The sequence below is a fragment of the Euleptes europaea genome, chromosome 9, assembly GCF_029931775.1.
Source record: "Euleptes europaea isolate rEulEur1 chromosome 9, rEulEur1.hap1, whole genome shotgun sequence".
Taxonomy (NCBI): Eukaryota; Metazoa; Chordata; class Lepidosauria; order Squamata; family Sphaerodactylidae; genus Euleptes; species Euleptes europaea.
Window position 1 is genome coordinate 6,793,011 of NC_079320.1, and position 17,021 is coordinate 6,810,031.

The following is a 17,021-nucleotide window of genomic DNA, read 5'->3' on the forward strand; positions in this document are numbered from 1 at the left end:
AGCCTTTTGTTGCCTGGATCAAACCTTCTCCCATTCATGTCATAAGCAGTTAAGTTTTAGAATATTAATTTTTCATCTCAGGAATGCTTTCCCTCCCCTGCACACATGAAGCTTCCTTATACTGAATCAGACCCTTGGTCAATCAAGGTCAATATTGGCTGCTCAGACTGGCAGCGGCTCTCCATGGTATCAAAAAGAGGACTTTCACATCACCTACTTGCCTAGTCCCTTTAACTGGAGATGCCGGGGATTGAACCTGGGACCTTCTGCATGCCAAACAGATGCTGTACGACTGAGCCACGCCCCCTCCCTCCAAAGGACACAGCATGAACACATGAAGCTGCCTTCTACTGAATCAGACCCTTGGTCCATCAAAGTCAGGATTGTCTGCTAAGACCAGCAGCGGCTCTCCAGGGTCTCAGGCAGAGAGGTCTTTCACATTACCTACTTGCCTAGTCCCTTTAACTGGAGATGCCGGGGATTGAACCTGGGACCTTCTGCACGCCAAGCAGAGGCTGTACCCACTGAGCCACAGCCCCTCTTTATTGTGGCTCAGTGGTAGAGTATCTGCTTCACATGACAAAGGTTCCAGGTTCGAGCCTCATTATCTCTATTAAAAGCATCAGGCAGTAGGTGATGTGAAAGACCTCTGCCTGAGACCCTGGAGAGCTGCTGCCACTCGGAGTAGACTATACTGATCCTGATGGACCAATGGTCTGATTCAGTATCAGGTAGCCATATGTGTTCCCTGATTTCCTATACAATCAAAAGGATGGAGAATGCTTTTTTTCTGAATATGACTAAAAAAATGGAACTTTTTATTTTCTCTAATATCCTTAATATCTCGGTTACCTGAAATTATACAGCAGTTTATACCCCATCTCAAAACGTTCATTGTAAAAAAAATGATTAAAAGGACAATGAAAATGATCTCAGTAACGGAGGGGCTGTAACTCAGTGGTAGAGCATCTGTGTGACATGCAAAAGGTCCCAGGTTCAATCCCCGGCATCTCCAGTTAAAGGGACCAGGCAAGTAGGTGATGTGATAAGACTTTTGCCTGAGACCCTGGAGAGCCGCTGCTGGTCTTAGCAGACAATCCTGACTTTGATGGACCAAGGGTCTGATTCAGTATAAGGCAGCTTCATGTGTGTTCAGTAAGAAAATGTGCTTTTGTCAGTTTATAAAAAAATAATAATGAGTAAAGAGGTGTAAGAGTTTTATAACATTTCTCATGGTGTGCAAAACATAGAAAAGTAGCATATTTTGTCCATCTCCTACCACATTGATTCTTGGGGTCACTTAGTTTAGGTAATTTTCAAGAGAAGCATAATAGCACAACAAGAAAAATCTGAATCTTAACAAGCAAACAAAAAGTAGGCATTGTTGGGATGGAAAAGTGAATTTATAATATATTTCAGCATGGCGTAGTGGTTAAGAGTGGTGGTTTGGAGCGATGGACTCTTTTCTGGAGAACCGGGTTTGCTTCCCCACTTTTCCACATGAGCAGTGGAGGCTAATCTGGTGAACTGGATTGGTTTCTCTACTCTTTCACATGAAGCCAGCTGGGTGACCTTGGGCTAGTCACACTCTTTCAGCGCCACCCACCTCACAGGGTGTCTGTTGTGGGGAGGCGAAGGGAAGGTAATTGTAATCTGGTAATAGAGAAAGTGGTAGAGAAAGTCATCATATAAAAACCAACTCTTCTTCTTCTTCTCCTCCTCCTCCTCCTCCTCCTCCTCCTCCTCCTCCTCCTCCTCCTCCTTCTTCTTCAGATCCACAGGCATAAAATGGCACAGGACTACAGTCAAAATTTATTATATGCATATGATGGTTGTGGGGAGATTATCCAGTACAACAGTTTTTAATGACATCTTCTATGGAGCATAGGAACCAGTGAATTTTCACATTCAAGTATTAATGCTAAACAAGGTTAAAGTGGCTCAAAGACAGACTATTATGTGCTATCAAGAAATTAAAGCCTCAAGCACTCTATAAAATACCATTCCTCCAGTCCTCAGTGCAGTGCCCATTAACGGTGAAGGTTTTACTTAATCATAGAGCAATAGCTAAGTATGCTTGCTTGTAAGTGCTCACAGCAGTGGCTTCACCGAGGTTGTAGCTGTTTTGTAATTCTGCAGCTGCCTCTTCCTTTAGCAAAAAGACAAAGTTTCCTCATGCCTTGGAATAGTTTGTATAATCTGCTCCATTATTATCACTTCATTTATTTAATTGGCTGCTAAATATACTAATTAGGTTTGTGAGCAGTGCCTGGTGTGTGCTGCGGTAAAAAAGGAGGGGAAATCAGAATTGTTCTCTTTGCTTGCCTAAACGCTTGCAAATAATTAGCAATATAGTGCCTTGACTTTGATACGCTTTGCTGTATCAGCTACTCGACTGAAATTCAAGATTTTGCTGACACCACATGAATGCATTTGGATTTAGCTGAAGCGACCTTTACATTTTGAAATCATTGTTCTCCCCACCCCACCCCGGTGTTCATGGGGTGGCTGGGTGCTGAATGCATATGCCTTCTATTACTAATGCTCTAAGATATGCCTAGGAATTGCCTTTTTAAAAATCTCACTTAAGAAAAACAAAACATTACCGAAAGCAAATAATTATTTGTAAAAGGGTGCCACAAATTGCCTCATAGAGACACATCCAGATAACTTAAAGCCCTCTTTTGCAATGCCTTTTATAGAACAGTTTTCTTGTACTGAAAAAAGCAAACGTATACGGTTACTTTGGTTGGAATGGTTCTGCTGAACTGTGAGCACTGCTCCATTTGGCCTTTGGAGGCATCTAGGTGCCCAGCAACCATCGTTAGGCCTTTTATGCTTGGTAATTAGCAGCACGTTCCAGGCTGAAGTGCCCCACATATTTTTTTTCATTTCTTCATGCTGCACCGTCATTCCAGCCATCACGGCGAAGCCGGCGCATACCTGCTTCACATTTCTTAAGAGCCCCTTTAACGTGACCTTTTGTATTTGCTCCAACCGCGCATCGAAGCATTTACTGAAGGAACCATGAAAAATCCCAGCCGTGGCTTAGCTATGCAAACGACCATTGCTAACGGCTAGGCAAAAGAAGGAACAAAGGAGTGGGGGTGGGGGAATTTGTTTGACCTTCTCCTCTTGCATCAGGACCATGAATAGTCATTTTAAAGGGCGGATTTAAAAAAGCAGCTTTGAGCGAGCATCAAAATAGACCCTGCATAAATAGCCAGAGTCTCCGTATTGCACAGGACCTCTGTCCCAGCTCACCTGACCCTCGGAAGGGTTTACTTCCTCACTTCTCTTTGGTTCTCTGCCACCAACTGGCCGTTTGAGGAATTACCTTCCGAGGGGGTCCTGTGCTCCAAATTTTCCTTTCTGCATTGCCTGTGCCTAGTACCTGTGTCTCCCTCTACCCAGTGACTGGTTACCACAGAGAAGATTGACCACATTTGTGCACTCCTGGGGGAAGCAGTGATTTAGCAACCGACTGCCCCCCTTCCCCCTGGCACCGATTTTAAAGAATGTGTTTGAACGGTGAAGGTCTCTTTATTTTTATTTATTTATTTTTAATTCAGTTTATACCCCACACTCCTCTGACACCTGTCGGGCTCAGGGCAGCTTCCAACAACAATCACACACTATGATGATTCCATTTCAAACGTGATGCATTCACAATGAAATTAAGTGAATAAATCAATCAGCTTAGTTGGGTGGACTGATAGGATAGGTGTAAGATCCACCCCACTGCCATGGGAAGAACAGGGTTAAAAATATAAGTTCGACAGGATAGAAGGATGGTTTAAAAAGGGGGGGCGACACACACACAGAGCAGGGACAGATTTTTTTTTTTTAAAGGGTTGAAAAGGCAAGAAAAGTATCAGCCAAAAGAGCTTTCTTTGGGTTGGATGAGCACACGCTTCTCTGTGCTGCTTGGATGAGAGATGAAGAAAGAGAAAGGCTTCCTTTTTATTGTTAAGGTATTATTTTAACACATGGAAGTCAGAATAGTTGTCCCTGAAGATGTCGGCTAACGTCCCTGAAAGCACACAAAGAAGAATTTATCTTTTTTTAAAAAATGTTTTTTTATTACATAATAATAGCTACAATGAAAACAGAAAAAAATACTATTCACTATCCTTTTTCTTTCTTTGTATCTATTGTTATGTAATAACAATAAAAATAAAAAATGATATTTTCTACTTTGTGTGCTTTCAGGGATGTTAGCCGAGAGACGACATCTTCAGGGACATTTTAAACACCTTCATTTTAAACACCTCAATATTTGAATTTCATAACCATGTGAAGATCCTGATTGTAAAACCTCTGCACCTGCTGTCCATACTACTGAATGCTATCTTTTAAGAATTTTGTTGGATCTCTTAGTAAAGGGGGGGGGGGCTCTTACTAAATACAAGCTACTAGTTACATTAGAAGTGGATAGCTACAGGGTTGCTGTTCTGAAGAAGTAGATATTGGGTAAAACCAGCCATCCTGCAAGCTGTGATATTGTGAGATGCCACTATATATTTTTTTTTGAATCAGCTCAATGCCGCAGAAGTATTTTGGCCCCTTCCAGCTGTAGGGTTGCCAACCTCCAGGTACTAGCTGGAGATCTGCTATTACAACTGATCTCCAGCCAATTAAGATCAGTACACCTGGAGAAAATGGCCGCTTTGGCAATTGGACTTTATGGCATTGAAGTCCCTTCCCTCCCCAAACCCCGCCCTCAGGCTCCCCAAAAAAAACCTCCCGCCGGTGGCAAAGAGGGACCTGGCAACCCTCTCCAGCTGTCTTGCCCTGTAAACCGCTACAAATGTTCTGGGAGGATAATAGCCATTCTGTGATTCTGCTCAAAAGTAGGGCGGTGTATCTGTCTCTTATGGTCAGAGGTGGTTGCATAGAAGTTGAGGAGAATGGAAGCTGGATGTTTAGATGCTCACCTCCCCCAAGGACGAATGCAGTCTAGGGACATTATAGCGATAGACTCTGAGGCAACCAGAAGACGGCAGAACATTGTAGGGGGTAATACATTCTGCAGAGATGGAGGCAGGGCACAATACAGCCAGGGAGAAGCAATGCCACAGTAGTGTAGGTCTGTATGTAAGGCTGGGAAGTCTTTTGCCTCTTGGCCATATCCTTACGCTTAGGAGCTGCGGATTGGATTCAGGCCATACAGCTTGACCCAAGGTGCCCTACCTCTCAACAAAGGAGTCTTCTGTTAATGGATGAAATCCTTCTCTGAGTGGAAGAACATATTTCGGTCCAGCCCTGTGACTTCCCCCTACTCTAGCAGTTGAACTCAGGAAATTTTGCCTTGGGTTGCCAGGCCCCTCTTTTCCACTGGCAGGAGGTTTTTGGGGCAGAGGCTGAGGAGGGCTGGGTTTGGGGAGGGGAGGGACTTCAATTCCATAGAGTCCAATGGCCAAAGTGGCCATTTTCTCCAGGGGAACTGATCTCTATCAGTTGGAGATCAGTTGTAATAGCAGGAGATCTCCAGCTAGTACCTGGAGGTTGGGAACCCGAGTTTTGCGATATGTGTATTGTGTGAAGTCAGTCAACAATGGTACCTCAGTCACTGGAGGCAGTGCAGTGGGCTATTGACTAACATAAGACAGTCATCAGCATTATAGGCAGGTCGGGGAAATGTTAAATTCCGGTGTGCCACCTTTCAGGAGCGCGGGATCCATATACCCTATGCTGTCTCTGAACATTCCCTGGGCTTCCAGTGTGAATGTTCGCAGAAAGATGTCCAGACAGAAGCTTTAAAAAAGATGTGTGGTTATGCATTTCGCGTCCGCCCCTTTACGGCTTTGAAAAGATATATCAGCTCTCCTTGAAAACCAGAGCTTTAGTTCATAATTGGCTGTTTCTCATTGCAGCAGATGTCAAGGATCATAAACATGAGGGCATAGCCATATTGCCTGGTGCCACAGGTAAGTCTGAATCCAATTGTAGAACTGTCTGTCTTAATGACACCTTGCTTCTTTCTGGCAACCAGAGGATGTGAGAAAGCAGTGACTTAGTATATTTCCTGCAGAAAACCAAGGGATCTGTGACACAAAGGAAGCACATAATTGAAGGTGTGAGTAAAAAAAAAGAAATTGGAGCGCTTGCTGCAGTCCCAGCTAAGCGATAGACTGTGGTCTGCCGTCGGCTTCGAAGCAAATGGATTCCTGCCTCTCTCTCAATTTCTGTGTCTGCATGTTGCAAAAAGTCCATCTGTATTAGCTCAAGGGGATATGTGCCGCGAGGCAGGTGCTTCTTTCTTTAAAGTGACTCATGCTTAAAAAGGCCGTGCACAATCTCTGGCTCCATGGTTGCACAGACTTCTGGTGGGCAGGATAGTCATGGATTTCCGAAGGTGGGCTTGGGCGAATTTGGCAGGCGAGAAATGTGCGGCACAGGGTGCATGTGTTGTTTTCTGGTTTCCCCATTTTGATGCAAGAGGGGATGGTCTGCGTGTGGATAAGGAAGTGTTTTGAGATGGCTTGCCCAGTAAGACCTTCAGAATAAAATTCCCCGGCCTGTGGGGGGAAATGCTAATACATTTACAATTAATGTAAAGTGCTGCGCCTCTTTTAACATGAGCAAAATTAAGGACATTTTAAAACCTACGTTTAAAACATTGTGTTTATGTGCTTAAAAAAAAGATATTTTTCTCTCCCCCCTTTTGTTTTATGAAAGAAACATGCTATTTATTTCTTCCTCTTTCCTTACCTTGCAGACATAGCTTGCATGGGTTTCAAACAACTTCAGTTAAGTTGTTTATATTTTCTAGAATTCGGAGGACAGGCTCGAATCTCTTCTGTGGAGGTGGAGATTAGGGTTGAGGAGAGGAGAGAATTTTGATGTAACCGTGGAGTGTTTAGCAACCAAGGATGTTCCTTGGATGTGTATGAAAGGTACACAAATGCTTGTTCACTCCACCCAAATGCCATGGCCAGGTTGAAGGGGATGATGACATTTATAACCAGAAGAATACATGTGTGGGGGTTCCAATTTCCAGCATTACCTGAGGGTATTTCTGTCCTGGTTTGCTTTACGTAGCGTCTCAGTGGGTTAAATTTTCTACAAATAAAAGGACTGCTTTAAAGTCCTAGAGTTGAGTAATTGGTGCTTCCTGAGTCATAAGAGAAAACCGAAGCAACACATACAACTGCTCCTCATGGTTCTTTCCATTGCTCTCTGGCCTGCACTTTATATCACTACTATTATCATTATTATTATGGTTGTTGTTATTATTTTCAACCATCTTTGTCCAAAAGGAGGAAAAAAAATGATCTCAAGTGAGGGTCAACTGTGGGACCAGGTGATGCCTTCAGTCTCAACTATTGTGCCCACCATTTTCCTATACCTCTTAGAAATATAGAAGCATAGAGCTGGAAGGGCCTCAATCTTGTCCAATCCCTTGTACAATGCAGGAAATTCAAAACTACTTTCCCCTGCTCCCCCAGGGCCCTTGCTCTATGCCCAGAGGAAGGTAGAAAACCTCCAGGATCCCTGATCAAATTGGACTGGAGGAAAATTCTATCCTGTCCCCAAAGTGGAGATCGGCCTTACCCTGGGCATGTGGGCCATGAGAGCCAAACACTGATGCAACCCTTCCTGCACTCCCTCTCATGATGTACCCACGTGCACAGAATCAGCATCGCAGTCAGATGGCCATCTAGCCTCTACTTAAAAACCTCCAAAGAAGGAGAGCCCACCACCTCTGGAAGAAACCTGTTGGTAGGACTTGGTGGGAATGAGAAATTGGGGAGCAGTCCCTGGGTCTAAACACTCTGATATATTTGGAATCCTGCCACAGTTAGCCCCCACCTTCTGTATCCTGTCTGGATGAATCCAGGACATTTTTTTCACTCCATATACTGCCAGCTACTCTCATTTAGGGTTCTGCATTATGTATTTCCATCAAGAGCCAGAGTGGTGTAATGGTTAAGAATGGTGGTTTGGAGCGGTGGACTCTGATCTGGTGAACCGGGTTGGTTTCCCCATTCCTCCACATGAAGCCAGCTGGGTGATCTTGGACTAGTCACAGCTGTCTTAGAGCTCTCTTGGCCCCACCTACCTCACAGGGTGTCTGTTGCGGGGAGGGGAAGGTGATTGTAACCCAGTTTGATTATTCCTTAAATGGTAGAGAAAGTTGGCATATAAAACCAACTCTTCTTCTCCTCCTCCTCCTCCTCCTCCACCATCCTTTTCTGGTAAGGATGGGGACCACCTCTCGATTTCCCACAGTTTTGACATTTACATCAACAACCCTTGATGTTTCAGTCTTGCAGATTTTTTTTTTTTAGCTTATCAATTAAACTCTGCCAAGAAAATTAATTGCGTAGGATGGTTGGGGTTGAGAGGGAAAAAGGAGGCGATTTCAGGCTGATGTTAAGAAACACTTATTTCGTCTTGGCTCTTTTGGAGTGTTGCGTTTGCAGCTCCAGTCCCTCTACCTGACATCCTAATTGGACCCAGCAGCAGACATAAAATGAAGATGTAGAAATGAAATGTGAGCATGCATCCGGAACATTTGTAACACTTTCCTGATTTGTGGGTGTGTTCTGCTGCTTTGAATGGACTTAGCTGTGTGAGAAGGAAGTTGGCTTCCCCTTAGTAGAAAAACCTTCAAACCACGCAATACTTTTCTTGTATGCTTATAACCAGGTTTCTGGGCTCCCACAAGAGTGAAAGTGATTTTTACTTCTTCAATACAAGAAATGAAACATAAATGTGTGTGTGTGTGGGGGGGGGGGGGGTTCCCTCACTGTATAATTGCTTGAGAGGGATATCAACACTAAACTAGACAAGTGATACAGAGAAAAAAGCAAACGGGCTGCATATTTATTCCAAAGCACTGTGATTACTAGTAAAGATGTTAAAGACATCCATCTGTCTATCTGTCACAATTCTAACTTCTGGCTCTTCCTCTTAGAATAACAACCAGGTCAGATTGGAGCAAGCCAAGGCACTGTTGAACGGGAATTTTGTCCATCTAAGAGTCCTCCCCTCTTCACTCTCTTGAGGCAGCCTTTGATTTGGAGAGGGAGACGTACAGAAGCCAGATGAAAGTGATGTTGTGGTCAGAGTTAGGTTTGAACCAGGGAGTCCCAGGTTCAAATTCAGGTGTTCTCTGAGAGTTGTGAACCTTTATCGGCCCCTGGGTCTTAAGCTTTCCCTGCTCTCCCAGCGGCCTCTATCTAGGAAAACTGTGGCCCAGGTGTGTGATGCCAGCCACTGGACCAGGGCCCACTTGCATAGTAGGGAACCCTCACAGACTTCTGAGGGGGGCCTTCACTTTCCCCTGTGTCCCCCTCCCCGCACTATTTCATCTTTCCCTCCTCCTGTCAACCCCCATATCCTCTTCCCTTTTCCCTGCCTCACTCTCACCTTCTCAGCCATTCACCAACCTACCTTTTATCTGCCTCCCATCTTCAGCTATATTTATTATGTATTTACTGTATTTATACCCCACCTGTCTCCACAGTGGGGACCAAAGCAGCTTCCATTATTTTCCTCTTCTCCTTTTTTTCTTCTCACAACAATCCTGTGAGGGTGGTTAGGCTGAAAGTATGTGACTGGGCACAAATCACCCACAACAAAATGGGGATACAAACTTTGCCTCCCAGACCCTACACTGAATCTCTAATGGCTACACCACACTTGCTTTCTTAGGGTGGCAGCCAGCCCTAGGTGTCCCAGTTAAAAGGACTAGGCAAGTAGGTGATGTGAAAGATCTCTCCCTGGTGAGCCGCTGCCAGTCTGAGTAGACAATACTGACTTTGATGGACCAAGGGTTTGACTCAGTATAAAGCCACTTCATGTGTCCAAGTGTTGTTACTACTGCTTCAGAAAGTGCATTTTTGTAGCTGAGCTTACAGCCCTGTTTCCCCATTGTTTTGCTGGTATGTCACAGGGCTTGACTTGCTAGTCCTCAAGGGTTTATATATATTTAAAAAAAGGAAGAAAAAAAAGAAATCTAACAGTGGTTTTAAAGCTGTCACAAAGGTTTGAACCTTGAGAAGACTTCCTGGATTTGTTTTTGCACATAGTAGCTTCTTTCACATTTCCATAACACCTCTGGAATAAGTAAACTTTAAACTGAGATATGAGCTGACGGCTTCCCCCCTGCTCTCAGCCACCTTTCCTCTGTAGAACCTGCTTTACCTAACCCAAATGGACGGAGCTATCAGAGACCGCTGAGGGCGTCTTCCTCCTGCGTCCCCTCCTTGATTTCCTGGTTCTGCTCAAGTGATTCCCTCCCATGTACTCAGACCTCTGAGGGGCATCAGGGCTAGAGAGACATGGCTGGGGAGACGCTGGAGGAAGGAGACAAACGTGGGGGCAAGGAGAAGAAGACAGGGCCTTTGGGACAAGTGTCAGCTTCTGTGTGCTGTAGTGGGGAGAGGGGAAAGGAGGACAGCCGATGTACTCAGGGAACTGAGGCGGTTGGAGCTATCCGAGCACTACATACTCGGCACATCGACAGGTTACTTTGGCAGAAGTGGAATAAAAAACCTGTAGCGAGGCTGCTGTTCTCTTGCTTTGCCCGTCTCTTATTCTTATGTCATCGGGCTTCCTTGTAGCTGGAATGTGTAATCTATCACAGCACTATATTAATATTTTTTTATGCCAGTGTGGTGTAGGAGAGCCAGCACGGTGTAGTGGTTAAGAGCAGTGGTTTGGAGTGGTGGAGTCTGATCTGGAGAACCAAGTTTGATCCCCCACTCCACCACATGAGCAGCGGACGCTAATCTGGTGAACTGGATTTCTTTCCCCACTCCTCCACATGAAGCCGGCTGGGTGACCTTGGGACAGTCACACATCTCTCCGAACTCTCTCAGCCCCACCTACCTCACAGGGTGTCTGTGGTTTGGAGGGGACGGGAAGTTGTTTGTAAGCCGATTTGATTCTCCCTTAAGTGGTAGAGAAAATCAGCATATACAAACCAGCTCTTCCTTCTCCTTCTCCTTCTTCTCCTTCTTCTCTTATTTTTTGTATTGTTGCTTTCCAATCCTCCTCCTCTTCATCCCCCGTTGCCACTTTTTGTTGTTGGTTTGTTGATTTTTTTGTTGATTTAAATCTCCTTGGTACAATTACTCCTTTGCACCATGACCACAGTGAAACTGTGGGAGGTCAAACCATACCTAGAATATGGGCTCTCTAGAATCCCATGCAGTCAAGGTCTCAAGGTTCCAGTTACAAGCCTTACAAGCCTATGGCCACTGATGCAGGGCTGTTTCCCCGTGGTCACCTCACCGACTGCTTCGGGTCTTTATGTTGATTATACATGCCGTTTCCAACCATCAATGGTTGCCTCACTCTCCCCTTGCATTTCCCAGCATTTTGCCCGTGTTTTCAAATTTGGGATAGAATGGATCTCTGAAAACGGGGGCAGAATGCGGGGAAACGCAGGGGGAGAGTGAGGTGACCTCCCACGGTCGGAAACAGCATGCATAATCAACAGAAAGACCCAAAGTCATCAGAGGAGTGACAGCGAGTGAAACAACCATGCATAAAATACCTATGTCCAAGTTAGCAAACCATGAAGTTTCCAGTTGTTGTTGCTGTTGTTACATTTCTACCCTGCCCTCCCCAGCCAGAAGGCAGTTCACATCACAGACAGAAATTGCAACATTCACTGGAGGAATTGAGTACAGAATAGCTGGTGCCCAGATCTGAGGGGATGCAAGCTACTTTACACATTGGAGGTTTCATATGCAGAACATGTGCATATTGTGTCAAGACAGACACGGCACATAGTTAAATTGTGGAACTTGCTGCCACAGGATGTAGTGATGGCTGCCAACTTGGAAGTCCTTAAAAGGGGAGTGGGCAAATGTATGGTACTCCCTCCAGTTCCAGAGGCAGTATGCCTCTTGATATCAGATGCTGGGAAGCCTGGGTGGGAGGATTCTGTGGCAGTCATCCTGTTTGTGGACTTTCTAGAGGTAGGTGGCTGGCCATTGTGTGAATGGAATGTTGGACTAGTTGGGGCCTTTGGCCTGACCCGGCTTGGCTCTTCTTATGTTCTTAACTTAGAACGTAAGAATGTAAGCAAAGCCCTGCTGGATCAGACCAAGGCCCATCAACTCCCCCAGTTTGTTCACACAGTGGCCAACCAGGTGCCTCTAGGAAGCCCACAAACAAGATGACTGCAGCAGCATTGTCCTGCCTGTGTTCCAAAGCACCTAATATAATAGACATGCTCCTCTGATACTAGAGAGAATGCATTATGACCAGTATCCATTTTCACTAGTAGCCATTAATAGCCCTCTCCTCCATGAACATGTCCACTCCCCTCTTAAAGCCTTCCAAGTTGGCAGCCATCCTCACATCCTGGGACAGGGAGTTCCACAGTTTAACTATGCGTAATTTTATAGACCTCTATCATGTCTCCCCTTAGTTGCGGCTACTCAGGGTGTGAAATGCAATATAGGAAAGACCTTGGCGAGGTGGCAGAGCACAATGGCAGATTCTGCCCTTTGGCGTTTCCTGTTAACAGATCTCAGCAGAAGACTGGGTTAGATACTGTTCTCTGCTTGAGATCCCAGACGGCTGCACTGTAGGCAATGCTAAGCCAAATACACCAATGCTAAGAAAATGTATGCAGTATTTTCAGAAGTATCAAGAGACACACACAGTGACTCTCTCCTCTGAAACCACTGCTGTGTTGGAAAGGCATAATGACTTCCGAGGGAGAATCTTCATTGCAATAGGGGCCCCAACCTGACACGTGTCACACACATCATTGTGTTTGATCCTCCGTTTTATACCAGTCAAACCATTATGGCTTCTCCGAAGGACCCTTGGAGAAGAAGGTTGTTTTGTGCAGGTGTTGACAATCGTCTGTAGGAGAATGTATCCCCCCTCCCTCTCACATGGACCTTCCTTTTCCCCAAGGAGATAAAACTGATTCCTGGAAACGGCTCTGAAGTTCACCTGCCTCGACAAGACTTGCTGGCGTTTTGTATTCTGAGAGATACTTTGAGGATCCTCATAGCATGAAATGCGTGAGCAGCGGCGTTCTCCTTTGAGTGTTGCAAAATAGGCTTATTTAGGGTTGCGCTCATTCAGGCTAGCTGTTGCTGCTCCTACTGCCCTAGGCAGCATTCAAACCACATAATATGTGGAGGCGATAGAACTGCAATGCAGAGTGAAATGTATCTGTTTCCCGTCCTTGAGGGAGAGCTGCTTTAGTGAAACACTACCAATAAAAAAAGCGTAGTCCTGATTGGGAAAGGATGAGAGTAACAAATAGGAGTACTTTTTTTTCTGTTCCAAGAACAACATCCTGTTAATATATTGCTGCTCAGTCTTGGATTTTGTTCCTTTTGGTATTCATCTCTGTTCTGCATCCTTTGACAAATGATCCCCCCCCCTCTCAGTTAATTCAACAAAATATATAAAAGGATTTTGAGAAAATGATGAGATTGAGGTCCTTAAAGGTAAAGGTAGTCTGCTGTGCAAGCACCGGGACATTACTGACCCATGGGGTGATGTCACATACCGATGTTAACTAGGCAGACAATTTTTATGGGGTGGTTTCCCATTGCCTTCCACGGTCGTCTACACTTGACCCCCAGCAAGCTGGGTACTCATTTCACTGGCCTTGGAAGTATGGAAGGCTGAGTCAACCTTGAGCCAGCGACCTGAAACCGACTTCCGTTGGGATTGAACTGAGGTTGTGAGCAGAGCTTCTGACTGCAGTACTGCATCTTACTACTCTGCGCCACGGGGCTCCTACATTGAGGTCCTTTGGTTTGCTTATTTGATGGTGATCCTTATTTCCTCTTCCTTGTGGTTGTCCGAACTACTGTGAGTATACTCTGAGTATTCAACTTGTCCTTTGGAATCCCTGCTCCATTTATCAACTTGTTGAACAATCTGACATTGGCGAGAGAGAGAGAGAGGGGGGGGGGAGAGGAAGGGGGAGGGAGAGGGAGGGAGGGGGAGAGGGAGAGACTAAGAACGGTTCACTGGTTTGCCAGTGTAAATGACCTGATGATATCAACACCATTTTTACACTGCAGCGGCACATTCTTATGAGTACTATTTGTAGGTGTATTTTTGGGAGAGCCCTGGAGAGCTGCTGCCGGTCTGAGTCGACAATACTGACTTTGATGTACCAAGGGTCTGATTCAGTATAAGGCAGCTTCATGTGAGTCATCTGGAGAAGAAGACTTGTTATCTTGTGCTGGGAGTTGGTAGCTACTGTGTGAGCACTAGGTATACCTCTAGGAGAGAGAGGAAGTTAGGGAGAAGAGGGAACAGGAAGACGTTTCTGGAGACAGAATTAGTTCCATTTCTGTTATGAAGTCAATTTTACCCCTGCAGAAGTTGAATCAGCAGAACATAATTTCCCAGGTGGTTTTTTTTTATGTGACAGACTATGTAACACAACCCAATTTGCTATTTTTATGTGACAGAACAAACTGTGAAATATGTTACTGTTTTATGGATTTGTACGGCTTTAGCAGCAGTGTAGAAGGGATGTCAAACTTAAAATAAATGCAGCAGTTAAAGACCTTGTGTTCCGTAAATCGTACATTTTAAAAAGCCAAGTTAACAAAGCACAGCACATTTTCTAACATGCAGCGTGAAGGGAATGGAAGACCCCTTTCCCTTTTCTCATGTGCTAGTATTCCTCACGCAAGGCGGTTGTCACACAGAGGAAAACCCAGCCATGCAACACATCCTTTCCCAGTGTTGTTTTCAAAGAAGCTTTGCTTAAGCTGTCATCACATCTCCATTTTTTAATTTATTTTTAAAGGTATGCTAAGTGTGCCTAGTTCCTTCAGATCTGGCTGTTTCAGTATGTTTCTGACTTCTGTTTTGTTAGCATGATACATGCACAAGTTATTATTGCACTCAACATGGATAGCCAGTTACCTATATCATAGCAACCTAAGACGGATTGGCTAGGAGATCAGTACCATTGCTTACTCCAACACTGTATCAGGAACTTTTCTTTATATTACAAGTAATGTTGCCAGGTCCCTCTTCACCACTGGCAGGAGGTTTTTGGGGCGGAGCCTGGGGAGGGTGGGGCTTGGGATGGGGAGAGACTTTAATGCCATAGAGTCTAATCACCAAAGCGGCCATTTTTTTTCCAGGGGAACTGATCTCTATCGGCTGGAGATCAGTTGTAATAGCAGGAGATCTCCAGCTAGTACCTGGAGGTTGGCAACTCTAATTACAAGCCAGGCAGGACCTCCTCATGGCATTGAGGAGACGGGAATAGCATGTGCTCCTCAAATGACTAACAACCCATTCCTGAGGGGGGGGGTGTAGATCCGCAGTGGCCAGGAGTGGCACAGCTGTACCACGTCCTCAGAATTACATAAGAACCTAAGAAAGGCCATGCTGGATCAGACCCAGGCCCATCAAGTCCAGCAGACTGTTCACGCAGTGGCCCAACCAAGTGCCTCTAGGAAGCCCACAAACAAGACGACTACAGCAGCATTGTCCAGCCTGTGTTCCACAGCACCTAATATAATAGGCATGCTCCTGGAGATAATAGATATGCAGCATGACTAGTATCCATTTGGAGTTGTAGCCAAGGATAGCCCTCTCCTCCATGAACATGTCCACTCCCCTCTTAAAGCCTTCCAAGTTGGCAGCCATCATCACATCCTGGGGCAGGGAGTTCCACAGTTTAACTAGCCCAGCTGCCAAAATGAAATATAAACCAGTTAATATAGTACAAAGAAAATGCCCCCATGCATCAATGGGGCTGTGCCATCAAAAAAGGTGCCACAGCAACAGCACAGTGCCAAGGGGCGTTCCTGGGGCAAAAGGGGATGTCTGTCTGTCTGTATGTCTGTCTGTCTGTCTGTCTGTCTGAGAGAGAACACAGCTTGTAAATGCAGTGGGGTTGTTGTAAGCATTAATGCTTACAATCTTAATTCTTACAGCTTAATTCTTCAAGCTATTTCGAAACAAATATTGAGACACTTGGTGTCAGTGGAATCATTGGAGATTAAACTGATTAAAGATCAAAATGACATTTGAAAGGTTATGTAGGAGACCTCTCTGACATCTTCTCGCTCTTCCTCCAGTGGAGTCTTCCTTAATCTGATACGGGGAAGGGGGTAACCTCTATCTTCTCAGCTGTACACAGATTTCTCGCCAGTCCAAAGTGAATAGAACTGTAGTTCAAATGTTTGTCCTAGAGACACAGCGTGGGGATGGCAGGTCATTCTGCAGGGCCTCCAGGCAGGGCTCTCCAGAGATCGTATTTATAGCGGCAAACTTTTATTAATAAACTAGGCCAGTGCATCCCAGATCAACCCAGAATATTGGGGTTGTATATTTTTCTTGTGCATTTGTGTATGTGCTTCTTTGTATAAGGATACTGTTGGTTCCTTTAGTCCTCTCCCCAGTTATCTCTCACATGAGACCTTGGTCAAATATGCAATGAGGACTAATATGTTATTGATTCTGCATATACATTATTGATCTAGGTCCCTTCCTTGACAATAAGCAATGTAAAAGGTTAGAACAAACATCCAGTTCAGAAAAGGTGTTCCCCCCCACAGTTGTTGCAGCAGTTACAATCACCTTCCCTTCCCCTCCCCACAACAGACACCCTATGAAGTAGGTGGGGCTGAGAGATCTATGAATAGCACAAGGTCACCCAGCTGGCTTCCTGTGTAGGGGTGGGGAGACCAACCCAGTTCACCAGATTAGCCTCTGCCGCTCATGTGGAGGAGTGAGGAATCAAACCCGGTTCACCAGATCAGAATCCACCGCTCTTAACCACTACACCTAGAAGGCAGCATTTTCTTTTGAGGGGGGAAGAAGCATCTCACGGCATAAGAAATGCCATTAGAACGCCTCTGAAACTTTTCCTTCCAAATTTGTACAGGTTTCACACTGATCAGTGTGTCCAGGTGGCAGCAGTCTTATGTATGCAGGTGTCCCTGTAATTGGATGAAATGTTCATGTGCAAAATGTGAGGGGTATGCACACACACACACACACACACACACACACACACACACACACACACACATGCAGTGCTTCCAATT

General features: G+C 45.1%; 1 protein-coding gene across 1 annotated transcript in view; it reads left to right on the forward strand.

Moving 5' to 3' along the window:
• CTNNA2 (catenin alpha 2) overlaps positions 1-17,021 on the forward strand; it is a 633,745-nt gene that overhangs the window by 273,375 nt on the left and 343,349 nt on the right. The window lies entirely within an intron of this gene.